General features: G+C 36.8%; 1 protein-coding gene across 6 annotated transcripts in view; it reads left to right on the top strand.

Moving 5' to 3' along the window:
• Positions 1-13,682, top strand: part of DIAPH2 (diaphanous related formin 2) — a 942,090-nt gene that overhangs the window by 46,902 nt on the left and 881,506 nt on the right. The window lies entirely within an intron of this gene.

Raw genomic sequence — 13,682 nt, 5'->3', positions numbered from 1 at the left:
GTGTTTCCAGGTTCATTAAAACATTCTCTAGCTCAGGAAAACTCTTTATGTTGTAGCCAACTGGTCACTGAAACCATATTTCATAACTTTTAGAGTTTTCATTTTTTTTTCCAATAACTGGATTTAGGTAACCATCTCTAACGTTGATGTACACATAGTCTCATTTCTGTATTTCATGTGAAAGAAAATGCCTCTCTTAGCCTATTATGAAAGGGAAGCCTATTATTACAGAAAGGGAAGAAGTCATTCTAGTACTTTCCTAAAATAAATGCTGTTGTGATTAGCTGCCATCGAGTCAGCACTCGACTCACGGTGACCTCATTTACAACAGAATGAAATGCTGCTTAGTTCTGTGCCATCTCCATGGTTGGTTGCTAACTGGATCATTGTGATCCATAGGATTTTCATAGGTTAATTTTTTTTAACATTTTATTGTGCTTTAGATGAAAAGTTCAGAGCATATTAGTTTCCCATTCAAAAAATTTATACACAAATTGTTTCATGACATTGGTTGCAGTCCCTGTAATGTGTCAGCACTCTCCCCATCCACTCCCCCTTCTCTGTTTCCAATTGTCTGGTTTCCTGTCTCTCCGTGGCTTCCTTTGCCTTAGTCAAGTTGTGCAGACTTCCCCTATATTGTGTATTGCCTTTCCCTTCACCAAAGTTAAAATGTGTCTACTATCTAGTTAGTGGTTTCCCTTCCCCAACCCTCCCCTCTCTGGTGACCTTCAGAGATTGTTTCTTTCTACATGTAAACCTTTACTTGAGTTTTTATAGTAGTGGTCTCATACAATATTTGTCCTTTGTGATTGACTTATTTCACTCAGCATAATGCCCTCCGGCTGCATCCGTGTTGTGAGATGTTTTGGAGGTTCGGTATTATTCTTTATCCTTGCACAGTATTCCATTGTGTGTGTGTACCATAATTTGTTTATCCATTCATCTGTTGATGGGTACTTAGGTTGTTTCCATCTTTTTGCTATTGTGAATAATGCTGCAGTGAACATGAATGTGCATATGTCTATTTGTTTGATGGCTCTTATTTTTCTGGGATATATTCCTAGGAGTGGGGTTGCATGGTGACCCCATGTGTAACAGAATCAAATGCTGCCCAGTCCTGTGCCATCTCCATGATTGCTTGCGGATTGGGCCATTGCGATCCATAGGGTTTTCGTTGGCTGATTTTTGGAAGTAGGTTGTCAGACCTTTCTTCCTAGCCTATCTTAGTCTGGAAGCTCTGCTGAAACCTGTTTGGCATCAGTACAACATGGAAGCCCCTACTGACAGAGGGGTGGTGGCCGCACATGTTGTAATGGCCAGGAATTGAACTTGGGTCTCCGACATGGAGTGCAGGAATTCTACAACTGAACCATCAATGACCACATATTAAAAACTCAGCTAGGAGGATGTGTATGTATATTTTATGATTTTGAGGTATTCAGACAGAACTCAATGGATATCTGAAAATGGACAGACCTTTCAATTTGATTGATCAAGTTTGTACTTAAGCTCTTATCACTTTAAGTACTTTAGAGGCAGTTTTCATAAAGGGATTTAGATCCCAGGACACTTTTTCTATGGAAGGGGGAAATTGCTCTCTGTTTCCTAGTTAAGACACCTAAGGATCTTGATCTAGCGTGTTGTCTCCTCCTGTATTAACTCTCAGCACCCTTATACTGAAGTAAGTGGCCAGTTCTCTCTCTCTTGTCTCCTTATATAGCATTGCTATTGTAGCGAGTTCCACCTACCCCAAAAAAACCCACTGCCATCTAGTCGATTCCGACTCATAGTGACCCTACAGGACAGAGTAGAACTGCCCCGTAGAGTTTCCAAGGAGCGCCTGGTGGATTTGAACTGCCGACCTGTTGATTAGCAGCCGTAGCACTTAACCACTACACCACCAGGGTTTCCAGAAAGGGAAAATCAGGTTTTTGACATTTTGAGTTACAATAGGTATTTTCTACAAAAAGTGTTGCAAGAGGCTGGATTTGGGATACTACTAGCGTTAATCTGAAGGTGTACTATAGATTAAATAAGATTTTGTAAACTGGCTTGGAATTTCAACCATCATTGAGAACTTTGTTTCTGTAGAAATCAGAGTGGCAGAACTAAGTCTGTATATGGTGTCAGGGCTATAAAGGTCCCATGTGAATTGTAAACTTCAGTAGTATTGATTATGGCCATTAAATATGTAATTTCATTTATGATAAATATAACATGATTAGCAAATGAAATGGTACTTGAAAAGAATTCAAGATTTTCATTAAAAAAATCTGGCCATGATTCTGTGCTAGCACACATTAATTTGGAGCTAGTTTTTTTTTTTTTTTTTTTTTTAGAGCTGGTGACAACACAGTAAGAGAAATTCTACGTATGTTTACCTGTTGCCATGGAGCAGATTCCGACTCATGGCAACCTCAGGTACTACAGAATAGAACTCTGCTCCATAGGGTTTTCTTGGCTGTGCTCTTAAGGGAGCAAATTGTCAGACCTTTCTTCTGCAGCACTGCTAGGTAGGTTCAAACCTCTAGCTTTTTGGCTAGTAGTCAAGTGTAAACTGTTTGTGCCACTCAGGGACCTTCTGTATTTGTTTTTCAGTGATCTCCTGATATGAAATCATTCTGTCAGTCACATAGTAACATTGAAGTTCAAGCTTCCTCATCCCTAATTGGCTAAGATGTTACAAAACCAAATTACTGGAAGTGAGGAAACTAGAAACAAGAACACACATTATTAAATTAAGTTCAGAACGTCTCATATCTAGCCATCATAATTCAGACTTGCTCTGTTTTATCAAAGATCACCCTCTCATACTCTGAAGGTTATGGGCAAGTTTAACATGCCTGGAGTATTATGTACAGAGATATCTCTCATTGGTTTTTTTGAAACCCCTGTGAAAAGGCTTGATTTTGTGCTGGTTAGAATCCTTTTTTGTATTAGCAAAGTCAAAGATATATAGAAGACGTTAATAGCTCTTTCATATTTTCTGACTTTTTGGATACTATGCTCCATTATTCATGCATAAGGTACACTGTTGCTGTCTTAAGATCTAGGCAAAAAAGAAAAAAAAAGTATATTTTCTATATCAAAAATCTTTTGACTGAAAAATTTCTGTGATACCAAAAAAAAAAAAAAAGAAAAAAGTTTTGAATCATATGCCTTGGCCTGTATGTGTATGAGTGCCATTGTGTTAGTTCTTGGGTTACCTGTAATTTTTCAGGCAAAGGGACATACAGTTCATTGTTTTTCATGTTGTAACTGATATAGTGATTACACACTACGTATGAGGCTTGAAAGAATAAGTATAGTTGCTGATTTATTTGCATTTCCCACTCCAACTCAGATAATTCAAATACATGAAAAACCCATTGTGAATACATAGTGGTGTATAAATTGGCATAGAAGAAATTTGAGACCTATCAGAATTAACACTAATATGACTGCTGTTAGGCTAAAATCATTTAAAAGTTAAAAACTTAAAACTACCTCTGAATTGGTTATGATAGTATTTGTGAAACATGGTGGCATTAAGTGAATTTTTTTCTGCAGTGTGTTCTTTATATTGTTTTGACACAATTTCTGTCACTATCTTCAGAAAAAATCCTTTATCCAAATTAAAACTAAGTTAAAAACTATTTAAGGAACACTGGGGGACAAAGAACCCTGGTGGCCCAGTGGCTAAGAGCTCTCGAATCCACCAGCCACTTCTTGTAAACCCTATGGGACAGTTCTACTCTGTCCTATAGGGTCACTAGGAGTTGGAATTGACTTGACAGCAATGGGTTTAGTTTTTGGTTTATGGGACAAAAGCTATTAATGGAGTTATTACTATAGAATTTGAAGCCACTGGGGAAAAAAAGGAGTTTAAGAAATTTAATGATTTTTTTTTTTTTTGGTTAATACTGAATCATTTCAAAGACCCTTTTAAAGTTTTCTGACAACTTAAAAACATTTTTTGCCTAGGATACAATCATGTTTTGGTTAAGTTTTTAATATCTGTTTTAAGAAAGAATGATATTTAGTTACTTTAAAACTTCTACCTTGCAAGTTCAAATAAGCTGGTTTTGTATTCCTTGGATGAGAGTTGTCAACTTTCACTTTGCAAACCATTTTTACTGGTTGCACCTTTGGAAACAAATGTTGTACGAGCTAAACAGGTGTCATACAAATGAACATTTAGATCACATCCCACTTCTGAATTGAGGATTGTTTGCAAATTCAGAATACCAAACTGAACCAAACCCATTGTGGTTGAGTCAGTTCCACCTTATAAGTGACTCTATTAAAAACAGAGTAAAACCTACCACGTAGGGTTTCCAAGGAGTGGCTGGTAGATTCAAACTGCTGACCTTTTTTGTTAGCAGCCGAACTCTTAACCACTGTGGCACCATGGCTCCACATTCAGAATAGCAGTTAAAATTAGTAATATTAATATTAACTTTAATCATTAGTTGACTTTTATGTATTTTTTCTCTATAAAAAGTATATTATAATAATACCTTATTCATAACTCAGGTTTAATTTTCATTTTTAGGAGATTTATACTCTTAACTTTTTAAAGGAATGAGTCATTTTGTTTTGTCAGATTAGCTTTGCAGCTACATCAGAGAACTAAATGATGTGGTTATTTATAAAAGCTATTTGAAGTAGATACATGACAAATCATGGTGAGGTGAAGTATCTCCAGAGTGATAATCATAGCCATTTAGAGGTTATTTGTGTGTTATAAAGATGGTAATCACAACAACAGATATTTAAATTACCTTATTTAATACAAACAACAATCACATGTCTGGGTACATTGCATCAGTAACAAGCATAATTTTAAACAGAATTATATATAGTAACCGCCTTCTCCATTCCTATTGCTACCATCCTAGCCTAGGCCCTTGTCACCTCACAACTGGATCTGTATCCGTTTTAATTCTGTCATCAAAGTTCGAGTGCTTTCTGTGTGCTAGAAACAGTGCAAAAACCTGAGGACACAGTGGGAACCAAAAGAGACCTAGTCTGTACTACATTGAGTTTACAGTCTTGCAGGGAAGACCAATACTGATAGGTAATTGTAATTTGATAATTGGGATGTGTTACAAAAGGGAAAGGTCAGCAACCAAGGGGGACCTATCCTTAGCTGAGGCAAGAAAGGATGAGCTAATTGAAGAAGTAGGGGAGAGAGTGCTCTAAGCAAGCGAAGAAAACCTGGGAGGGCCAAGACTGAAACAGCTTTGCCCTTAACCAGGATTGTTATACTGATGGAGACTCTCATAGATTTCAGAATGTAGATAGAGGTTTTAAAGGGTTCGTTGTAGTTAGATCTAAATATTAATCCCAACTATGTGATTTACTATCTTTGTGACTTTAACACAAATGCCTTCATGACTATAAACCTTGATTTCCTAATTTATAAAATAGAATAGTAAATCTTTATCTCATGAGATTAGTGTGAGGATTCAAGTGAGGCAATGCATGTATGGTTTATAGCATGGTGCCTGGCACATAATAAATGCTCAATAAATGGTAGCTATTTTTTTTATTATTTAGATAGACTAGACCAAACTTGCTGATTCCTGCAAGCCTTCTTTTTAGTTGTTCTTCCTGCCTCTGATGCTTCTCCAGTCTGTCCTGAATGTTACAGGTCTACAATCATTCTCTGAAATTCTAAAATTCCAAAGCCCAGAAAACAGAATTTTATCATTTGGCTACAAAACCTGACCTGACTTGAGGCTGTATGTAGTCTTCATTTTGTGCAGTATTCATGTTTCACTGCTAAACCTGAATGCATTTGGGCACAGGATGCTATCCCAGATCCTGCTGGGGGTATTTTTTAATATCTGTTACATATACTCTATTCCTTTCTAAAACACGAAACAGTATGAATTCCAAAACACATCTGGCTTTAAGTGTTTTAGATAAGAGATTGTGGTCCTGTACCACAGGAGGTCATCTTTCTAAAATATCACATTCTCCATGTCTCTCTCTGAAACAGGAAATTGTAATGGTTCCCAACGGCTGTCAAACCTAATTTAGGCTACTCCTCCTGGTTTTCAAGACTGTCTCTAATCTGACCTCACCCTACACATCCAAAATTTAATACCCTTCAACTTGAGCCCTTTGTTTTATAAGGCTGCTCTTCTCACCTCTCCTAAAGGAATATATTAACTCTGCTTCTTCTGTCTGGGTTTTTCTCTTCCCTTCTTTCTGGCTATGCAAATCCTACCCAACCATTAGGACACAGTTCTTTATTGTTTCTTAATGAAGCTATATTTATCTATTTCTTCTCTGAAATCCAAGTGTACTTACATTTATTTATTCATCAAATATTTGAGCAGTTCTTATGTGCCAGCTACTGTTCTAAGTGTCAGAGATCCAGAGTGAATAAGACAGTTAAGATCCCTACTCTTAAAGAATTTATATTCTAGAAACCAAAACACAAATGAATAAATAAATCAGTGAACAAGATAATTTCTGATAGTAGTTAATGCTGTGAAGATAATAAGACAGGGTGATGTGATAGTGTTTAGGGAGGAAGACAAATTACATATCTCAAAATCTTAGAGTTTAGCATTTAATTTTCTATTTGTTCTATGTGTTTAGTTTTCACGCTTAAGGGCAGAATCATCCCTTAAACTTCTGTGTGCCATAAATTGATGGGCATAGAGTAGGTACTTGATTGATGTTTGATTGAGACATTTGTCTTTTATAAAAACCAAAACCTGTTGCTGTTGAGTCGGTTCAGTCCCATAGCGACCCCGAGGTAAAAATTCATCTATTAAATATTGAGCCCTGCTTGGCTAAGGTACTGGGCTAGGTTCTGAGTCATCTCTTTATGTAAAGGTAGTGGAACGTTCATATCCAAATAATTTTTCCATTTAAAAATTGTTTACTACAAAGCAAACAAACATTCTTCTTATACCTGCAGAAGAAGCTGCTACTGTTAAGAAGTAAGCTTATTCCTGCAATTGTTGCTGATTAATTCAGGTACCTAAGTGACTTCCTCCAATTCATTAGTGTGAACTTTTTTAAAGACCTAAGCTGCAAGCATACATTTCCTGAATGTTTCACCCTCAGTCCTGAAAGTGATCGTACTTGCTGTATGGAAGCAACTACAGGATTCTATTTCGTAGTCACCCCGCTTGGTAGTTAAAGATTACCTTTTGTGGCAAGACAGTTGTCTTAGTGATCTAGTGCTGCTGTAACAGAAATACAGCAAATGGATGGCTTCAACAAAGAGAAATTTATTCTCTCACAGTCTAGTGGGCTACAAGTCCAAATTCAGGGCATCACCTCCAGGGGAAGGCTTTCTCTCTCTGTCGACTCTGGTAGGAAGGTCCTTGTCATCGGTATGCCCTTGGTCAGATGTATAAAATTTAAAAAATTTAACCAGTGAAGGAACATGGCCTTTTGCTTCATGAAGAAAACCAAAACCCTGTGTTATGATGGCATGTTTGAGTTTCACTAGAACTTGAATTAAATAATTTTGTCTTGTAAATAAACTTTTTGTTCTTTATCAATTGAAAGAACATCTTGAGAAGAAAATTTCAAAAGGAATTTTCTCTTGTCATAACAATGATGGGAAGAATATTTGTAATAGCGACGAACTGTGGTGGGTTAAAATGTGAGGGCTTTGATTTGACAGTACTTCTGAGATGGTGTCCTTATTGTTACAAAAATGTAAAAGTATTTCTCCTTTAAAATGATGCCATGGACAGTTTGAGATGGTACAATAGCAAAGTAAGATGGAGAATTGGAGCTTAATATCTAAATTCTTTTCAACCCTAGTTTTGCCGATCCAGGCCAGGGGCATGTCTCTTCAAATCTCTAAAAAAACCCCTAGTGCCTGGCAATTGATCTGTCATCTCTTCATAAGTGCTAATGGTGATAGAGGACTACAGTGCCTAAGATTCTGACATGTGAGTGTCTAAAAATGATCCATACTGTTAGAAAGGAGATGAAAGAACGTTTGAGTAATTTAAACTCAGGCAGTGAGCCGTTTGATTTTGAAAGCCAAAATGTAGTTTCCCCCTCTCGTCTTAGAATCAAACCCCTACATTGATATAGTTTCTGAAACTCAGATTAGGTTTAGCTTTCTTGATGAAATAAATACAACTGAGAGGCACTCAACTAAGAAACAAATATGTTTATAATAAAATACTGGAACTTCTGAACAGAATGTTCAGCTTGATTACCAGATAAGTAAATAGCCTTGAATTGTCTTGTTTGGTTTTAAGTTTGGAGTGAGGACAGAATCTGAGAAGTTGGAAGACAGACCTTTTAATAGTAACTACTTCCTTCTGTGACTGCTGCTGATCGGAATAGGTATTGGGCAGGAATGGAGTCCAGGGAATTCAAACCCTGGGTGGGTGGTTGACGGATGGCCTTACTCAAGGCTCCTTCTAACCTGGAGAGTATATGGAGGTTACAACAGAGCTCTACTCAGAGCTCTCAGAATTCCTCTATCATGATCATTCCTTTATTCTCTGATCTCAACTAGACTGTAATCTTCATAAAGGAAAAGAGCATGCTTACTTTGTTTACCACTGGATTCCTTGTGTCCAGCACTGAACAGGTGCATAGTAGATGCTCAAATATTTATCCAGTTGAATTGAACAGACTTTTCTGTGTCATATTGTCCCCGCCCTTCTTGGAGAGCAAGAAACATAAAGCTGGATAAATTACAGACCCTTCCTCTTAATTGTTATTGCCAACGTATTTTTTTATGAGAGTAGTCAAATGGTGTGTCTAAGATTTTGAGTTGGTGGTGAGACTTTTGAATTACATACAATTTAGTTGGCCAATTTCTGTACTAGAGTGATTGCAGTGATGTTTATAAAACATTGTATTCCCATGGAACATTAGCCATAAGAGAGTTGAGTCTTTGCATTTTGCTGTTTTTGTTAATTTTGGCCTGATTGAGAAAATTAAAACTTAATTTTCTTGTAATAAAGACTCTTACAGTGCCGTCAGAACTTCAACATTAGAGTTTATAAGTAAATCAGCTATTTCTCTTATTCTTAAGGGGTTGAGACTCTGGAGTGATACTTTTATAATTATATAATATTCATATATACTGTACTAAGTTATATTTACTATAGAAGTTTAATAAACTCTGCTTGACTAATGTACAGTCTTATTGCTTTTCCAGAGTTGACTTTAATGAAAATATGTGGTCACTATACTTATTGGTACAATATGCCCTCACTGTAATTACCATTATCATTAGATAAAAACTCACTAAAATGACTTAATCAGTGCTTTTAATTCAGGAGTGTGACTTTAATAAAAGTTTTTTGTGTCATTTTTTAAAATTCCATTGTAGCTCTATAGTTTATATTCAGGGGTACAATCCGTGTCTGCTTGTATGTGATGTGAGAGACATACACAGCTATATAAATTGCATTCAGATATAATTTGAGAGCTTGTCCTTGTAGAATGTCATTATAAATGAGATTGTATTTTAATACAACTATTTACAAATAGTTTTTAAAGGTCAGTTCACATAAAAGTGACGACTGTATTTTTATGTATGGGAACCCTGGTGGCATAGTAAGTAGTTAAGTGGTATGGCTGCTACCCAAAGGGTCGGCAGTCCGAATCTGCCAGGCGCTCCTTGGAAACTCTATGGGGCAGTTCTACTCTGTCCTGTAGGGTCGCTATGAGTCGAATCGACTCAACGGCACTGGGTTTGGTTGGTTTTTTGGTTCTGCTTTTCTTTGCTTGCTGTGCCCTGTACAGCCAGAGACCCCCTTATAAGCACCGCCATGCCAATCCTCTTCCACATTTTGCTGTAAAAAAAAAAAAATACCATAGCGCCCTTAAGGAAAAATACCTGGAGGGAGGGCGTGGTCAGCAAACAAATGCAGAAGGCTTCCATTATTTGTGTAAAAACATGGTAGTGTAATTTACTCTTGTCAAAACAAATCAACCACAACAACAAAGCCCCAGCTTTGTGAAGCTCTCTAAACTTTTTGGCCTGGGTTTTGTTTTTGTTATTATTCTCAACTTCTTTTGCACCTTTAATTTTTAGCTAATGTACAAAGGTAATTGCGTGGTAGAAAGGATTTATTTTCTTCTACAGCAGATCATTTAATTGTAATTTATACAATAATCTCAATGCATTTGAATGTACAGTGGCCAAAAATAACCTCCTATGAAACTCAGCTTCTTTATATCTGTTTAAATAATTTCCTTTTCAGTAGACTAAATTTGTTTCTTTCTTCCGAACAGTTGTAAAGTAAGGTTTTTGAGAAGGTATTTGTAAAAGCAGATTTTTATATCAGAGAAACCTTTGAGAAAATACATTAGATCAGATGTGCAGTTTACGCAGGATATGTACCGTAGTTGAATAAAACTTATAAATTAAGAAATCAGAATGTTTTTCTTTATGGTTTTCTATCACAAGTAATTGGGATAATTTTTTACATGATTATAATTTCCTATGTGCCTTGGGGTACTCAATCATTCTTGAAGATACCTGTTCGGAAAAAAAAAATTTCTTTCAGAAAAAATAAACAAAACGCAGTTCTTTTCCAGTATTATTTTTGACTAAGGACCCACATTTGGTTTATCAATAACTAAACTTTAAACTCAAGGGAAGCTCTAGAAATAGAAATGCATGTGGTTAGATGGGCATTCCAGGTAGAGGGAGCCGTGGGTGCACAAATGGGATATAATGGGGGCATACATTGGGAAAAGTATTTCAATTTTTGTATTTTACAGCACATTGGTCATAAGGAAAGAAGTAGAAGGTGGCGTAGGGATGAATCATGTTGGACCTTGAATGCCATGTTAAGGATATTAACCTTTATTCTGTAGATCATAAGGAGGCATTGAATATTTATGAACAAGTGTGTGACATTCATTGATCACTTTATTGAGCTTCTACTACGTACCACGCCATACTCTAGGCCTTAGGGGTCCATCTGAACCAAACAGACAACAGTCCCTGCCTTCATGAAATTCCATGTTCAGTGGAGTAAACAGATAAAAACATTATAATAAAATAAATTATAGACTATGTTAGAAAGTGGTATGTTCTACTGAAAAAAAAGGACAAGTAGAGCAGGGTAAAGCAGGAGTGCATGGAGGAAGTTGATGTTTTAGTTTTAGGTAGGATGGGCAGAATAGGCCTCACTCACATGATTATTCATTCCAAAGCTTTGAAAAAATCTTGAAAGCATTTATGACTTTGCTGTGTACCTTTTTTTTTTTTTTTTTGCTTTAGAATACTATGATAGTGATATCTGATCTAGATCTGGCTTTGGGACATTGGAAGTCAGATTTAAAACCAACTTGAGGGAGTGAATCATAAGGGTATTTAAAGAGTATTCCAGGCAAAAGAGCCAATGCATGTGGTTTATTGCCTTATTGAGGAGCAGTGAGGTGGTCACTGTGACTGGAACAGTGTGAATGAAGGTGGAGTGTAGTACGAGATGAGGTCAGAGGAATATGGTGAATGAGCAGAATAATAAGGCCTTGTAGGCCATTGTAAGGACTTTGACTTGTGCTAGGAAAGTTTTGAGCAGAGGAGTGACAGAATCTAACTTTTGCTTGCTATGTTAAAAATTAGCTGTAGCAGAGAAAAGGTGGAAGCAGGGAGACAGGCTAGGAAGTTATTAAATTATTAAAGGAATCTAGGCAAGAGGCGATGATGGCTAGAACCAGAGCTTTGCTTTAAGAAAATGACTTTGGCAATAGGGAGAGAATGGAAGCCATGATATTCATTAGAAGGCTGATGACAGTGATTAGAACCTAAACTGGCATGGTTTTTGAGGGAAGTGCAGAAAGATTATCATGGAAGTTGACCACTGCTTGTCAAGAAGCAGGAGAAGACTAAGGTGACATGGAAGTCTTGAGCCTAGACAAATGGAATGTGGCTGGTACCATTAACATACATGTTACTCTCTTTTTTCAAGTCTTTCCTGACCCTCTGAGCCAACGGTTTGCCCCCTTTGTGCTCATGTAGTGTTTCCATTGAGTTATTAATTGTGTACCCATTTTTCCCCTCCTACCACTTTTTTTTTTTTTTTTTTTTTTACCACTATAGGGTCATTATGAGTTGGAATTGACTCCACGGCACTGGGTTTTTGGTTTTTGGACCACACACGGAGAGCTGAGAGAAGGGGCTCTAACTCTTAGAATTCTGGCATTATTAAGACAGAATTAGGAAGACTGAATAATCTCATTATGAAAGACTGAATAATCTAAATTTGTATGTAGTTTGTTTTTGGTAAATACCTAATTAATTAGCCACTCAAAGAGCATAAGTATTTTAGTCTAAGTGAATTCCGTACATGGGTAAGATGCATTGGGGAAGGACTATGGGTACCAGAGGAATGGTGTTTTGGATGATACGGTCTTGACCCCCTGTGCAGTGGGACAAAAGATAGTTACCCAAGGGGAAATGCAATTTATGGGAGTGGGGAGTTATTTGTGATTTTGAGATTATCATGGACTGTTTCATTTTATTAAGTCATTTTAATGTCCTATGGCTTGACCGTACCAACTGTAAAAGCCATGTTTTGACTAAGAGTTAGTCTATTGATAACCAGATCTAGGTTCTTTGGGCAAGTCCCTTAGCCTCTTTAGGCTCCAGTTTCTTATTTGTAACGTGAGAGGTTTTGACCAGAGAATTTCAAATTCTATCCTGCTCTAATAGTATATAACTCCATACTGTGTGATTTAATTTGGACCAAAAGTATATTAATTCTCAAAAAAGAGGCGTGGGGAGAGAAAGAGAAGAGGACTCAATCTCTTCCCATAAAACAAGTTGGAAATATTGGTAACAATATTTTTTTTCTTGTGCCTGTCTCCAGTGATTAAACTGTCAGGGTATATTCAGTTGCAATACAGATTTGAAGCATTCCAGACACATGTGCATCTGAAGTTAAAAAATTTCACTAAAGCAAATCATATTTTCTCCTAATCTGCATTCTTGCTTTAGAGATAAAGTTGTGTTTCCAATCTTGAGTTTTAACCCCAAAGGGTGGGAAGAAGGGGAAGGAGTTACTTGAAAAACTGCATGATCTTGCTCAAATCATAACACAGGCGAGGCAGGTATATTTCTGGATGATAGCAGGGTTAGTTGAGGCATTTTGGTATTTTGCCATTGTTTATTCTGATTTTACATTACAGGAAATCATGAAGCTTGTCACTGTGCATATGACAGTCTTCTGTAACCCACTGGGAAAATTAAAGAGAATATACCTGGCAGAAAGAGTCCTAGGGTGAATTGATCTCTCTTAAAATGGCTTCAGTTCTGATATAAATAATCCCCCCTCCTGTTTCTTTTTTTTGGGCAGTAAAGATCGATCGGGCTTTGTGTTAGCAGGGTGTAATGAAGACATAGTACAAAGATAAAGAAGTTTAGATCACTGAGGGAATCAATGGATTAAAAGTAGAAAAAGAGCTGTATATATAATTGTATGTTTGCCCCAGGTGACCCAGGTGGCAATGATCTTGAACAGCAATTGGTCGGTAGTATTCAAAAACAATTTCCTGAGATTCTGGGACCAAGTAATTCTCATTTCCTTAAAATTCATAATGGCGCTCTCCACACCAGTGAGATGACCATATTTTTCTTAGTATTTTTTAGCATGCATGAAAATACAAAGCATTATTAAGCTTCTGTTATAAGAAATAAATGTATGGAATGTGGCAGAAGGGTTAAATTCAATTCCTAGTAA

The sequence above is a fragment of the Elephas maximus genome, chromosome X (genome assembly GCF_024166365.1).
Source record: "Elephas maximus indicus isolate mEleMax1 chromosome X, mEleMax1 primary haplotype, whole genome shotgun sequence".
Classification (NCBI taxonomy): domain Eukaryota; kingdom Metazoa; phylum Chordata; class Mammalia; order Proboscidea; family Elephantidae; genus Elephas; species Elephas maximus.
This window is presented reverse-complemented; position numbering and strand designations above follow the sequence as displayed.